Source organism: Tursiops truncatus, chromosome 13, assembly GCF_011762595.2.
Source record: "Tursiops truncatus isolate mTurTru1 chromosome 13, mTurTru1.mat.Y, whole genome shotgun sequence".
In the NCBI taxonomy this organism is placed as follows: Eukaryota; Metazoa; Chordata; class Mammalia; order Artiodactyla; family Delphinidae; genus Tursiops; species Tursiops truncatus.
The window spans coordinates 6,046,294-6,061,907 of NC_047046.1; the positions used below are offsets into that span (position 1 = coordinate 6,046,294).

The 15,614-nt window shown below is 47.5% G+C and overlaps 1 protein-coding gene across 11 annotated transcripts in view; it reads right to left on the minus strand.

The window, feature by feature from the left end:
* Positions 1 to 15,614, minus strand: part of ZNF664 (zinc finger protein 664) — a 198,058-nt gene that overhangs the window by 168,689 nt on the left and 13,755 nt on the right. For 7 of the 11 annotated variants that reach the window (XM_073789952.1, XM_073789951.1, XM_073789950.1 and 4 more), the window contains exon 3: positions 13,513 to 13,609. The exons of 2 other annotated variants lie outside the window; for them this stretch is intronic. The gene's annotated coding sequence lies outside the window, so the exon portion shown is untranslated. The remainder of the gene's footprint in view (positions 1 to 13,512; positions 13,610 to 15,614) is intronic. 2 more of the 11 variants (XM_033836743.2, XM_033836747.2) reach the window with 1 other exon arrangement.

The following is a 15,614-nucleotide window of genomic DNA, read 5'->3' on the forward strand; positions in this document are numbered from 1 at the left end:
GGGGAGGAGCGGAAAAAGTAAGAGAGGGACAGACAGGCAGAGAGACAGACTCAAGGCACTAGACTAAACTGAAAGTTATAGGACACCAATTTTTACCTTTTTTGACACTTGGCAACTAAAAGGAAAGAATGAAAAATCCTTCGTCTATGAACTATCTTTCAAGATGATGCAACAATCCAGCTAGGAAACACGCAACCCTAACGAAATGCGTGATTCAGACCCCGGTAAGAAATGGGTGAAAACGTCAGATGAAAGGCTGATCGAGAACGTTTTACATTTTGAGGATCTGGCTGTCAACCCCTGAACCCACCAATCCATGATGTCAGCGTAACTCCAAGGGGCAACAGGAAACACACAGCGTCATCTGCAACATTCCTGCCAAGCATGCCTCCAGGACTCATTTTTATTTGAAGGAACTAGGAGGGCTAGAGGAACTACCAGGATACCAGCAGAAAAATATCAAAATGTGACGCAGTCCACAGGACAGCTACCCATTTCTGCAACAAGTAAATGGCATGGAGAAAGGGGGAGGGGGGTTTGGGCTGCTCTAGATTACAAAGACTTGAGATAGAACAACCGTACCAGCCAAATGTAACTTGAAGACCTACCTTCTTCAGAATCTGATTCAAATAGGCCAGCTGCTAAAACGGACAACTGGGGAAGCACCGTTAGGGACTAGGTATCAGATGACACAAGGAACACTGCTCACTGTATTCGGTGTGACAATGCCTTTGCAGTTGTATAAACAAATGTCTGTATTTTTTGAGATTTATACTGAAGTTTGTAAGAATGAAAGGACACGATGTCTGAGATGGGTCTTAAAATGCTTTGGCCAAAATAAAAACGACAGACAAAGTAAATGAGGGAGGATTGTTGTAACTGTTACTTCTAGGTGATGGATAAATGATGAATAAGCTAATCTATCTTCCTTTGTGTATGTCTGTAATTTTTCATGATAACAAAACTGGTTCGTGTCGGGAAAACATTCTTTTCCTGCTCCTCCTGCAATGACAAACTGATCCCAGGACCCGGCACATTGCACAGAGGTGAAACTGAACTAAACAGATGCACTCCTCCAATGGCTGTGACTTCCCCAATCAATCCTGAGCACGTGAGAACGTGTGCACCGCAGATGTCACTGGAGAGCAGAGGGAAGGTGACGGTGACAAGCAGGGGACACAGGGAGCAGTGCTGCACTCCGCCCTCCTTCCCTCCTGAGCTAATTAACCGAGATGCCATGCGGTTCTCCTGGTGCCCTCCCTCAGAAATGAAGCAGTGAAGGTCAAGGCATCCATCCAGACTGGCCTCAGGAGAGGCTGACTCTGCTCAGAAGGGTGGAAACACCAAGCTCAGTGATGTGAAACTCCTACAGTTGTCGTACATGAACTCCCGCCAGAGTTTCTCTGGACGAGGAGTCAGGTACTGCCATTCCTTCCAGGTAAAGTGCCTGTAAGTCTCACCGCATGAGGGCAAGCTACATTCTGCAGGAAAAAGCTCAAGCAAAAGAACCTCCAGCAAATTTGCCATGTGACCAACCAAAAAACAAAAGGAGGACAAACCACCACCAAGGATCCTCACTGTAGCCTTTCCTAAAATAGCACCTGCCTCACTGCTTCCGTACATACAAAGGAGACTGTAAACCCAGCGAGTAGGTAGATGCCACAGAAGTCTACAGATCCCAAGGGCACAACGTCCCCAAGATTCTCTCACTCAAGACGACGTCTCCTATCCAATGTCCCATAATGGCTTTCAAGGGGACAGCCCATTGTTTGACTGTGAGGCCACCTGGGAGACCTGAGGAGGGAGGAACCTTGCACTGAGGTCACCTGGCACTGCCACGGGCAATGTCCCATCTGTCCACGAGACCTCAGGGGCACCCTCAGCAGTACAAGCCTTCAATTTATATTTGAGGAGAACCTCTCAAACAGGAAGGTTAGAGTCCGGCTGAGAAGTGACGGGAAGAAAGCTTCAAGTAGCCCATCTGCCTCAAGTCCCCACCTTCCATGAAAAGAGCCCTCTTCTCTCCCTGTAGTTTGTCCATTAGCAGCTGTGCCTCATCTAAACCTTGTGACACCAAACAATACCTGAATTTGTACCCATCTCCCAGCACAGTTAAAAGTGAGGGATCAGCTAATAGACAACTGTGGCTGAAATGCGAGGAAGTAAAAAAATGAGTCCTAAATACAAAGAAACTATGCCCTGAGAGAATAAAAGCTCTGGGCCCTGGCATTGGAAAGGGTCATCTGGAAACGGAGCCGCAGGATTAATGGGCTGGGAGAACGGAGCTGTTGCCCTTTGAGTGCTGATCGGGCCAAGAGCTCTCAATTCTAGACGCAGATTCAACCACCACTGTGCTCAGGAGGTAACACTACTACCGGACTGTGGTCTGAGGCACCGCGTCTGCTGCAGTGGCCTTGAATTTCCTTGCAGGCAGATATGCCTGCAGGGAGAGGAGCCCACTCTGGTCACACCTGCAGGGGGCAAAGGTCAAGAGGAAGGTACAGAGGGGGGGACGCTGATTTTCTCTCCAAATTTCGGCCTGAATCTGTTGCAGAACTTGAAGATAACAGTCCCTCCACCCTAGGAGGAAGCTCAGGACACTGGGGAGGAAGATTCTGAACGTGGATTTTGAAAGAGGATTATTTAAACTACTTCTGTATACGCCTTTCACGTATTACTCTCTTTTACACAGCTGTCCCCAGAATATGATTCTGCACAGGAAAAATGGGCGAACTAGTTTTTCAGATTTCTTATTAAAATGATCCAATGCTTGCAAAATAGAAGGACCCAGGCTGCACAGGGCAGGTGTTGAAGAACGAACAGAAGAGCAGGCGAGCAGGACACTGAGAGTCACTGTCCCACAGGGCCCTGGCGCTGGGCTGACGGGAGGCGTCAGTGTGGCTGCACTCAGCAGAACCAACCACCCAACACAGAGGCGCAGGCCGGGCAATGGCGACCAGCAGACGCTCCAGAACGCTGACTCGGATCTCGATCACACTCAGTACAGGTTGGACGTGAAATCAAGACCAACCACCCTGACCCAGCAGGAGAGAAATCCAGTCACGCTCGTCAAGGAGTTGGCACCAGAAGCCTCGCCCTCAGACTGTACCCGCGCACCAGGCCGGCTGCTGTTGTGTGCTGTGCTGCAGGTCCTTCTACAGTATTAAGGTTCCTATAAAGCATTAAATATAAATAACCCCACCCTAGAGTAGCAGACTCTTTAATACATCAGTTAAATCTATGTCAACAGAGATCAAACTAACTTCCCATCTAGAACCAGATCTGCCAGAACATGTGGTTTATAGTTCTGTCACTCGAAGGGATAAGGGCACGCTTTCTGGGAAAGATAAAAATGAAACAGAATAGGAAAGAAGACATTCCTATGCCTCCAGCCTCAACCAAAAACCCCACCACCAACTGCAGTGCGCTGCACCGGCCATGTGACTCATCTCCCCCACTTGTAGAGCAGGCATTGTGTCATGGGGCCTGGAGAAGATTCTCAAAGATAACCAAAGTGCCGTAGCTCAGATGATGATGCCCTAGACTAGTCACTGTGAAATATAAAGACTCCAAATCAACTTCCAGGTCTCTTAATTACTGGGAAGTGTTTTACAGGAAGATCCCTGTGTTCCCAGCTGCCCTAACACATGTTGGTTCATGCCATGTTGTTTAGTGTTTGATTTATAAATGATACTCAAGAGAATCCAGCTCACCCAGAAGCAGGCCTAGAAGAAAGTCACCATTGATGCAACAGTCCTGGAAATTGAACTCAGATGCAGGATCGGCACATGCGTGCATGCAGGTATACGTTCCACAAACATGTAGCACCCAGCATTTGTCAGGCAGCGGGCTACACTCTGCAAGATCCTATGAAGAACAACACAGCCACGGCTTCTGCATTCGTGTGGTTTACAGTCTAGGAGAGGAAGGAGACAGGCCCAGCATCATGCAAGTGGTGCTGTGGCCGAGCAGGCCCCAGGGACACAGCTGCACGAAGCGGGGCATACTAACTAGTCTTTCGTGACAAGGAAGACTTCTAGTAAACTCTACTTTTAGACTGAAACCGAAAGGACAAACCGAATTAACCACGAAGGGTAGGAGGACAGAGGGTCTTGGCCTAGAGAAGGGCAAGTGTCTAGAGACAACCAGGACTACCAAGCCTAGGAGCACACGTTCAGCATGTGGAAGGCAAAAGGGGGGCTCTGCCCTGCTCTTACCTCTACCAGATTATGATGTGAAAGGACACTTCCTTAGAATAAAACTCTAAGGTTCAAAGTCAAAGGGGAGTGGGCAGCAATGGAAAAGAATGTTCCGTCTGGAAATGAGAGGGGAGGCTTTCTAATTGATTTGTAGCTTCTGCTGTGGCCACCTCAGCCGTAGGAATCCCTCCTCAGAGCCTGGCCAGTGAGGGAGTGTGGCTCATTCCCGCGGGACCAAGACAGAGCCTGCCTGCGTGTCACAGCCTGGGACAGGGTGGGGAGCATACAAAACTCCACTCACCCGTCCCTGCCACTCCCCTTCCCACAGCAACGGTGACTCCACATCTCCCGAAATCATCATAAACCCTGCCAAGGGATCACCTGCTAGAGCAGTCGAAGACTACATGCCCCCTAACGGGCCAAGAATATGAAAAAGCTCCAGCCTCACCCAGAAGTCCTGATCGCTAGAAAACATTCCAAAAAGAAATAAGATTCCACTCCTCCTCTACACTCGTCAAAGCCGATGAAAACCTACAGTCAATCCGACAGCATGATCCTGAGAGCGTGAGTCTCTGTGTAGCGCCAGTCCCGCTTCCCCAGCTGCCCCCACTCCTTCCAACGCTCAGCCCACTGAAAGCCGCCTCTCACCCTGAGAAGTAGCACTTTCTGCCAACCTTTTTTATCCTGCAAAAAACACACACTTGCCAGCTCTTCCACCAACAGTGTGACTTTAAGCAACTCACTGAAGCCTAAGACTCAATTACCTCAAACGTAAAAGAGAAATGATACTCATATCCATCTCTCGGGGCTGTTACGAAAATGAAATGAGACAATGCACAAGCCTAGGCCCCATAAACTCTCCCCCGTCCTTCCCTCAACTCGTTGAACATCGGGAAGGCATGCTGTTTACTGGAGGGTGGCTTCAGGAACCTGCAGTGCTCAGCCGTCAACCTGTCACCTCCCAGCGTCCATACGCTTTCCTGACTGCAAACTCACTTCCTGTTCGGGATCACCTCTCCCTGTCTACGCAGCACTGATGGGCCAATAAATCAGGGTGCTCTATCCTCCCACAGTGAAAACCGAGTCCCCAGACCTTCCCCTCCTGAGTTGGGGAAAATGCTAATAAATACTGGCTACAGAATGACAAAGCAATTCTTTTCCCTAAAAACTCCTCTTTTATCCAATTTCCTAGCTCAGAGTCAGCTGGGTTTGCCGTGGTATCCATCTCTTCCTTCTCCTCTGTCCCTGCTACGCACAGAAATGTTAAAGTCTGCTCTAAAATACGTCCTTCACATTCTGTTTTCCTCGCTCACTCCAGGTTCAAGGCCTCTCCTACAACACACTAAGCCAAGAGCCTGACAAACGGCCTGGCTCACCTTAAAACCATGCTCCAGCAAGGCGCGCTAGGTCAGATGCCTTCTGGGATCCAGCAGGGAATATAACCGTGTGCTCTTGTCCGGCTTAAGACATCAGGGGCCAGGGGGCCCCTCCCACCTACTCCCCTTAAAAGCATTCATTCCTACAAATAAAACGTCAGCAGGCTGAAATCAGTCCTCCAGCCACAAGTTGAGTCTCTTGCAAAAAACCCAACTTGTGAGCACGGGATACTGAACAACTGTCCAACCTCGGGAAGCTCAGTTCTTTCCAGTCACTGTCGTAGACCAGCAGTTCTCAAAAACCAAGACTCTTCGGGGTTCCAAAACCCTTATAAAACAAGATCAAAATGATTTTCAAAATAACAGTAAGATGTAGTTTACTTTTTTCACTGTGCTGACACTTGCATGGAGGGTGCAGAAATACTGGCTGGTAAACTGCCGACTCCTCAGGCCCCTCACACAGAGCCCTACGGCAGAGGCACCAAGTGATACCTGTAGTCAAAGTGTTCTTCACCTCCAGGGGCTCACAGTAAGCCAAAGTTTCACTTAAGAATATCCTTGGGCTTCCCTGGTGGCGCAGTGGTTCAGAGTCCGCCTGCCGATGCAGGGGACACGGGTTCGTGCCACGGTCCGGGAAGATCCCACATGCCGCGGAGCGGCTGGGCCCGTGAGCCATGGCCGCTGAGCATGCGCGTCCGGAGCCTGTGCTCCGCAACGGGAGAGGCCACAGCAGTGAGAGGCCCGCGTACCGCCAAAAAAAAAAAAAAAAAAAAAAAAAAAAGAATATCCTTGAAGAAGCAATAAAAAAATAATTTTACTAAATCTAGACCCTTTTATTATATTAATTACATTTATGTTAAACATATTATGTTTATTACATTGATATGAAATACATACAAATATATTTTCAATGTATATTTATCATATTCTAGATTAAAATGGAAGCATACCAGGTCGCATACCCAAGGGCAATGGTTGCCTAAAGGAAAAGCACTTGTACAGATGTAACTGTCTGAGCTGCAAGCTGAACCGCCTCTTCTTCTCGACAGAACATCATTTTTACTTGAGTGACTACACACTTGCTATGCAGACTTAGGTGCTGGACAGACATCTCAGATAACAGGAAACTGATGGTATTTACTGCCAACTGTCAAATCCGAGCTTTCAAGTGAAAATTGGGATTTTGGAAAACTCCTGTCACCATGAGCTCTCCAGCTTCCTGAGACTTGAAGACTTTCCTGATGAGACTGACAGCAACACTTACCGTGAATTTTCTGATATTACATGTAATGGAACATATAAACATTCTCAGGATCTGCAAAAAGTGAACCAATGTTGCCCAAATGACCAATGTGTCAGGTAACAAATCACTGTGGGTAAAAGATCTATTCAAAGTACAAAAGAGACCAGGGATTTTTAACATAGCACAGTACAAAAGGTTCACCGATAGGACTGCACACTGCAACTAACCTGTAGGAACCTACCACTTGTCAAGTTTCGGTATCGTGTCACAAATGAACTCACAATTACCTGAAAAGGCTACCGAAATCCCTTTTTCAATTCTCTTGTCTGTGAGGCTGGATGTCTTCATCTACTTCAGCTAAAACAACATATTGCCAAAGATTGAACACAGAAGCAGATGTAAATATTGCCACTCTTCCTACTAAATGTTTTCTTGTTTTAGAAAATAGCTATTTTTCATACAAATGTAATTTGTGTTAATGTGTAATGAGTTTGTCATTATTTTTAAATTAATTTTTTTGTGAAGTTTTAGTCTTCATTTCTATTATAAGCATCAATGCCCATAACCCACACAGACAGAAAGCTCTTTGAGGTCCGTAAATAACACTTCTTAAAGCGTAAAAGGATCCAAAGACCAAAAAGGGGTTGAGATTCCATCTCAAACCGACTTTTTTTTTTAAAGCTGAAAGTATGTGAACAAACTGTAAGATGAACACTTACTTATAGCTAGTAATTTCCATCATCAGCCATCATTATTCTGGTTGTAAGAAAAATACCCTCCAAATTCCTCTACAATAACCCCAAAGTCAAGTTCCGTACATGAGAAGATTAAAAGATGAACACTACAAGAAATAACTCTTTACCCAGAGAGATGTTTTATAAAGGATTCAGAAATTATCCCATTAGGCAGAAGTCACTAATGTGTTCCTCTAAGACCTTGATTTCGGTTCCAAGGCCTTGTGATTCTTATTATCCTATATGGTTCCCCCTGGACATAATGGATGCCCCTGTTCATGGACAGAGAACATGGAACGTGTCCCCAGCACGGCTAGGAACTCGTCCTCCTCACAAACCATCAGGAAGTCCCACAAATCAACGCACTCAGATAGTAATTGGGCAGTGGTATGCTAAGGAACCTCTGCTTGGCCCTTTTCTACAGGCCTCGGCAACAAAAAATAAATGGAAAGGCTGTTCAGGTCCCTGGTGCCTGCATGCTGCAGAGGAACAGGGCTAAGAAGTTCAAGGCCATCCCCCGTGTGCTGCAGGGACCTGGGCACACGACATAGGCAGCATCTACCTCCTTGTTAATCTCACTACCAGAAAATTCCAGTCTAAACTACACATAACAGGGTATAGCTGACCTAGATACTCAAGCTCCACAGGCCCAGTCCACCTCATCTCTGCTCGGCTACCTGTCTCAGAATAACTTGATTATAGCAGTCACTTGTAACGCATCGATTAGGACTGTGAATGTCAAGCCCACTCTCTTTTGCTCCTACATCACCATCGGTCCTTCAATAGAAGATATTAGCGGCCTGGAAGACACCCAGGCTGGCTGCCCAAAAGGCCCTTCCTATTTCCCACACTTTTCCCAGTACGTCACTTCTCAAGCTACCAGGGCCGCTTCTCCTCATTACAGTCCCTCTGCACGGGCCCCGGGCCACCTCTACGGTACCGGGTCACAGGGAAGTCCACCTTGTAAGGTCCTAGCCCTCGCACCTTGGTGGCTGGCTTCCCCCAACACTCTACGGCAGCCCCAAAGGCCTCCAGCTAGTCCGCTCCCACACCTCATCTGCCCTCAATGACAACCCCCTGCAAGGCCCAACTGCGGGCCGCGTTCCTGACGTGTGCTTCTCACTCACAGAGGTGAGAACGCAGGCTTCCTCATCCTGCAGGCTGACCTCAGGAACGGGAAGCTGGAGGCAGTCCAAGCTGAGGGGAGCCTCGCTTACAGTGGCTCAAGCACGCAGCTCTCTCCGGGGCCTAAATCTCCCGGGGCCAAATGCCCAGCCTCACAACACGGTCCAGGCTTCTATCCACCTAAGGGCCAGTTCAGGTGCTCACGCGCTGCACCTACTCACTGGCGTGCCACACGCTTCGGAAAACCACAGTGGCCTCAAAGCAGGCTCCTGAAACAGTCCGTCAGTCACCGGCCACTGGCTGCCATTCACGCGGCGTCTACTCAGTAACCTGCCCTGACCCCTGTTCCAACACTCCCCGACCTGGCGCTCAAGCAGCACTTCCTGAATCCACCACTGATTATCAGCTGCCTTGGTAATTTATAGGGACAGTTTCCCTGAGGGCACTGAGGCCAACTTTTTAGGTCAAAGGAGTTTCTGAGTCTGAGCAGGAGTCTCCAACTCACCTTTAATGACAACAGTGGGTTTTACATCACTTCTGATGCCTTCCTCTCTGCTTCCCCGCCACCAGTGGGTGAGAAAAGACTCCAATCTAGTGTGACCCCTGAGCACTAAAAGAGAGCCCCTGCCACTGGCTTCCTCAGCCGCTCGCCCAGGATCTCCCAGGGGGCCACCTTATCCCTACCCCGACCACGTTTCCTACTTGGGGCCCCACGTGTGTGGGCTCCTCTCTCCCCGCCCCCTATTCCTGCCCACACGTCCTGAAAGTCCTAGGTTCCCTGACCTCGCGCCTAATAAAGTTCTCAGTGGCTAAGGATCTGGGCTCTGGGTTTTAATGATCCGTAGGGAAGAGAGCTGCTTTGCTCCTGTCCTTGGGACAACTGCTCTTCGTGTGACTTGGTTTAATGACTCCTAATGGAAAAAAGACAAAAGGAACCACGCCTGATTTTTCTTTAACTAGAAATTATCTCAGAGGCTATGAAATTAGGTCTGGAGAAGGGCAACAGAAAGTATAGAGGGAGTGAGGCCAAGTTTTCTTCTGAGTCTGAGAAGGAAGTCTGAGAAGGACAACTGCCTGTGTGATTACGGTGATAAAGGATGACATAGGTATATACTCCTCAGCTTCCCTCCAGCCCAGTCCTCCCACAAAAATGACCTCTGGAATGACACAGCGGGGCGTGGGCCTGGCTCTGCTGCTTGCTGTGTGACCCCGGTTGACCTAAGACTGATCTGTAAAAATATGGAGTCGTGTCTACAACCCTTTGCTGTGATAATTAAAGAAGATAATAAGTGGGAAAGTACTTATCAGAGTGCCCACAGCTTGGCTGAAGCCAAATAAATGCGAGTTTCCTTATTTCCCTTATTTTGACTAGTGCATGACACACTCCTTCATTTGCCTCATCTCACAGGCAGAGGCCTCCCAAGACCCCCCAGTGTGCCTCCCAGTAATTACGGTTCCTCCTCTGCTCCAAGTCAAGCGCTGCTTTCACACCTTCGTGTCTGTCTCCTGCACCTCCCGCTTCTACCCAGCAGTTTTTCCTTCTTGACTCTCTATTCATAGGATTGTCTTAAAATCCTTGACTGCAGTGACATTTCCTCACACTCTGGACTCCACCACCACACCACCTGTTTCCTGCTCTTCGACACTGTACACAGGAACGCCCAAGGAATGGGACACGATGTGATTTGCTTCACTGATGGCCCCTATGTGAGTACCACATATAAGGCCCAAGTTTACCTTATCTAGTAAATGTGTAACATCTATATACATTAGGAATCATAATAATTTGGTGGGTGGAACACTGGGCTTGCAGTAAGAAGTTCTAAGTTCAAATTCTTGATCTGACACTGAACAGCTGTGTGGCCACAGATCACTCATTCTCAGCCTCAACTCACTCATCCAGGAAATGGATGGTCAGACCCACTGTTAGTCATACAGATGCTCACCCTCGCTCTCATCACGGGGCTTAAGGGCCTCTGCCTCATTCTGTCCCCAGGAAGGAGCAGCAAAGACCGGGAAGCAGTGGGGGGTATGGGAGGGGGACTGAGAACAAAAGCTTTTCGGGACACAACAAGGATGCTTAGAGAGTCAATGCACCTAAGCACTACAGCCTGTAAGACTGTGCCCTCGCCTGCATAACCTGCCTTTTCCTGTCCCTTCCCTTTGGCTGATTCCATTGGCTTTGTCTTCCTCAGGGGACCAGCCTTTCACAACTGGGCCAGGGGATTCCCCTGCTCCAAGGCCTGCAGGAGTGGGGCCGGGGCAGGGCCGGGACAGCAAGCACAGCAGGCTCAGGTCAGAGCTCTAATGCGCAGTGAGAATGACTCTCGTTTATCAGACTTGATTCCTCCTCGTACTGCTGGAGGAGTAAGACCTACAGGGACAAAATCCATGTTCGGGCCTAGAAGAAAAAGGACCAGAGACTAGAAAGCTCAAGCCACCCTCAGGGAGAAGCAAAGGAAATACCTGAAGGTCACACAGGGCCTGGCCAGCTAAAGGAAGGATACACACAGACTGGGCCCAGGAGACCGCGACAGAAATGAAAAGTGGATTTTTAACAGGACTGTCCCCAGTGATGCTGGGATTGGGAGTATAACGGTAGTTGGCAGGTCAGAAAATTAGAGATTTGGGATTCTGTTTTTTTTATGCATTTTAAAAATTGTGGTTAAAACTACATAATGTAATGTACCATCTTAGCCATTTTTCAGTGTAGAGTTCAGTAGTGTTAAGTATGTGATGTGCACATTATTGTGAAAGCTCTCCAGAACTTTTTCATCTTGCAAAACTGAAACTCTGTACCCACTGAACAACTCCCCCTTCCATTCTGCTTTGTTTCTATGAATCTACTTTAAATATCTCAGATTCTGGCTATTTTTATACCTGGGTCACAACCTGTAACTTGTTCTGTTTGGCAAACCAGGTAAGTATGTATGGGCGTGACAGAGCTGTGCAGCAGGCTCACTCAGGAAGCACGAACTGCAAGAGCAGCTAACTTCCTACAGCCACACAGAGACAAGCATAATCCTACAACCGCACAGGCCATGGCCATCAGAATTCAGGATTAGCATGGAGAGAAACGCATCACCACCCCACTCTCAAAATGAGCCAGGGAATGGTTACAAAACCCAGTGCAGAACGTCAGCATTCAGGCTTTTGACCTGGTAGGACTAGCACCTGAGGGTGATCAGTGCCATTTTGGAAACATACGCTATTAAAGACTACTAACAAATTTGGCCAGTGGTCCCAGCGAACACTCTTCACCTCCAGGAACTCTAGGCAGAAATGTGCATAGGACTGAACCAGAAATACAAAACACATGAATACTTCATCATTAGCTAGGCCTGTGAATCCCATTCCTGATGCAGCATTCCACAGTGGGGCTACATCACATGGAGAACTCCTTTTCCCTCTGTTAGTGGTAACCTTGAGCTTGAGACCAAAGTAATTATGGGCAGAACAGGAATTCATAAACTACTAGGCCTGTATCTCAAGTCTTACTACTCATAAAAAAGGAGGCTGACTGAGGGGACCCAAGTCAACACCAGAGAGAATGGAGCCACAAAGGGACAGAGAAGAGAGAAAGATCATTTGCCACCATGCCCAGGTAGACTCGCCCAGGCTTCCAGACAGGGCCGTGGCCTGGAAGTCAACCCAGCACCCGGAGGAAGAGAGGAGAGCAGCCTCTCTTCCCCTGGGCTGGTCAGGAGCAGCCCCAGCCTTCCCACCCTGCCAAGTAGAGTCAGGAAAGAGAAAGACACCACACCTCCCCACAGGCTTAACCTTCTCACTGTGCACGGTAACTACACCCACTACGGCAAAGGCCACTGAAACGTCCTTTATCTCACTGAGTCAGTTCTCCTCGTGCAGGAGGGACGTGAAGTCAGGGCAGGGAGAGGCCCAGAGCTGAGAACTCAACCTCTGGCAGTGAGGGAAAAAGATGAGAAGCCACATGCCCCAGGCCAACAACCACTGAGACAGGGTTCTCCTTCCTCTTGCTGACCAGCCATGCATAGCAAGAATGTAAAGTTTTATCATGAACGTAAACCACAGCGATCCAGACTGCATGTTCAACTGGAGTATTTTGGATTTCAGCAATGACCAAATAAAGAGGAACAAATACCTGTCCTACGTAAAATATATGTTGTCTTCTTGAGTCAAGCTGAAGGAAAAAAAAATTATTAAAAAATGATCACAAATCCAAAGGCTCAAAAGAAAATGAAGGAAAAAAATGCTTGTGCTGGAAACACGCTGCTCTCAGAATCATGTCTGCACAGAGACTGATGTAACAGAGTCCCCAGTAAGAAGACTTTCAGGAACTCAAATTTAAGGAGAAAGCTGCTGCTCAGACTTTGGAAGAAAACACCAGAAACTTACGGAGTAACAAACTCAGCTTAAAAACAAGCTGTGATATCTCAGTGAAGACAGGACCAATGGGAAAGAAAACCAGGAGGGCATCAGTCTAAAAAGCAGGTTTCTGGTCCCGAAGGCCTTCAGGACAGCAAAGGAAAATGGAACAGAGAGAGCGAAGCTTTAGTAGCCAATGGCTTACATGAAATCAAGAAAATCAGACTCCAGAGGTACAAAGAGGAACTCCAGATGGAACAAAGGTGCTTCTGCTGTCTTCAGAGTTAAGGAAAGTTGTCTAAGGCCTAGAGACCTCAAAGCCAGAGAGAGGCAAGAGCTTTCTTAGAAAAATCATGAGACAGGGAGACTTTCTTCCTCACTGAGTCCGAAAGGGAACATGCTCAGAAAAAACTCCAGAGACAGTTTCGGTTTAGAAATAGTTGAGGGCGATTCTCCATCGAGGAAAACGGTCAAACAAGGGGAAAACTTACCACAGTGACAGAAGTCAAAACCCCCAAGACATTCCAGAAGAAGAGGCAGAGGCAGGGCCCACAGTGGCTGAAGGGCAACAAAAGCCTCGGGATCCTGCTGGGTTAGAAACATGCAGAGAGAAAAGTAGAAGGTTTGTATTATGGAGAATTTAGGATCACAAAGCTTTTTGAAGAGCTGACTATTATACATGTGGGGTCCCAGCTCAGAAGATAGGTAGACCCACTTATATTTAGGATTTATATAAAAATATGGAATTCAAGGCCTATAGGGCCGAACAGAGGATGAGAAAGCCTGAGAAACTCTAGAAAGGAAATTCCAGGCAAGCCTGCACAACTTCCCTTCAAGATATAGGAATTCTAGTATCATAAGTAGCCTCTTGATAGGAACTTTATCCAAATTGAGTTTTAGGTTCACACTGGATACTGAGTAACTGACTCGGATTGGCTGGAATCCTAGAGAGTCTAAAATCAATACTGTTTTTCTCACTTATTTTCCAGGTGAGAGGCTGCTGAAGGAGCAGAGACTACAAGCGGGGTGAACGAGTTCATACCCTGGTTTTACCACACGCTAGCTGTGCAAACCTTCACCTAAGAGATTAAGAGTGGGGTTAATGGAGATAATAAAAGGCAACTGACCTTGAAAGGTAACATTATAAGGTAGTTTAAGGGTTAAATAAATTAACGCATGACAAGTATTTAAAACAGTGCCTATGGTCTTCCCTGGTGGCACAGTGGTTGAGAGTCCGCCTGCCGATGCAGGGGACACGGGTTCGTGCCCCGGTCTGGGAAGATCCCACGTGCCGCGGAGCGGCTGGGCCCGTGAGCCATGGCCGCTGAGCCTGCGCGTCCGGAGCCTGTGCTCCGCAATGGGAGAGGCCACAACAGTGAGAGGCCCGCGTACCGCGAGAAAAAACAAAAGAACAAAAAACAGTGTCTAGAAACTGTTAAGGGCTCAACGAAGTTTAGTTATCATTATCATTATTTTATTTATTCCATCTACTTCCTCCCCTCTCTGCTATATTCTAAAACTGCTAAGAGTAGTTTGGGTATAGATTCCAAGATGTATTTTAAAGTTCGGGGAACATCTCTTTTCCTTGGGAAGTGATGACACATTAAGGGAGTTAGGGATCAAACTGCTGCCATGTTAACATTCGGATGCAACATTCTCCTAAATTTGGGGAATCTAGGGACGGTGCTAAGTTACTATATGTCTATATAGCTCCCCAGAAATCTGGGGGGAAGGAAACATGCAAATGATACGAGGTTGGAGTTAAGCCAACTCTGCTAACATCTATCTGAAGCAGCTCTATCACTTCAGCAGAAACCACTAACATGAGAAATGGAGTCCTACAGACTGCCCTGAGTGACCCTGCAACATCTGAAACTGAATCAAATGGGGAGAAAAAGGAAAACCAAAAATGCTTTCAATATATTTAGGGATTTTAGTTTCTAAAATGGGAACAAAGGGTTGACTCAGAATGAAGGTTGTTAATAGGATATACTTTAAAGGGCAGGAATTTCAAATGGTTGAGAGGGGGCCAGGTTTTTTCTTCCTTGCTGAATTACACATGCCAATCATGGTGCCTGCAAATCCTACAGATGGGAACGGCCTCAGCTTTAAGGATAGGCCCAGCTGCTGCAGACCATATAACCGCTCCATCTCACCTCACCACAGGGTCTTAGACTACGTGCAGACACCTGACCCATGAGCTTAACAGTGACCTCTGCTGTGGCCTGGAATAACAGTAAAAGCTGCAACAAAGTTGTATTCCCAATCTCTCTCTCTCAGGAATCTAAACAATATTGAAAATGAGGTGATTAGCCAGGAGACATGAAGCTGAAAGGTTACTACGTACAAAGGAACTGGAGCGGTCACGAGCAATCACAGCAAACCAGAGTCATGAGGAAGTAGAATCTCTAAGTAAGGTAGAGAAAAGATAGATGGGATAGGAAAAAAGAAAAAACCAGATGGCAGCAAGAGGAAAAAGACACAAAGGAAAGACAGCTGCCTTGAGACCCCACTGTCGATTGGAGAGACTGCTTGTCTCCGAGCTGACTTAGTTAACGACAGTTTTCTGGCCCAGGTGCATCCTTACGCCATA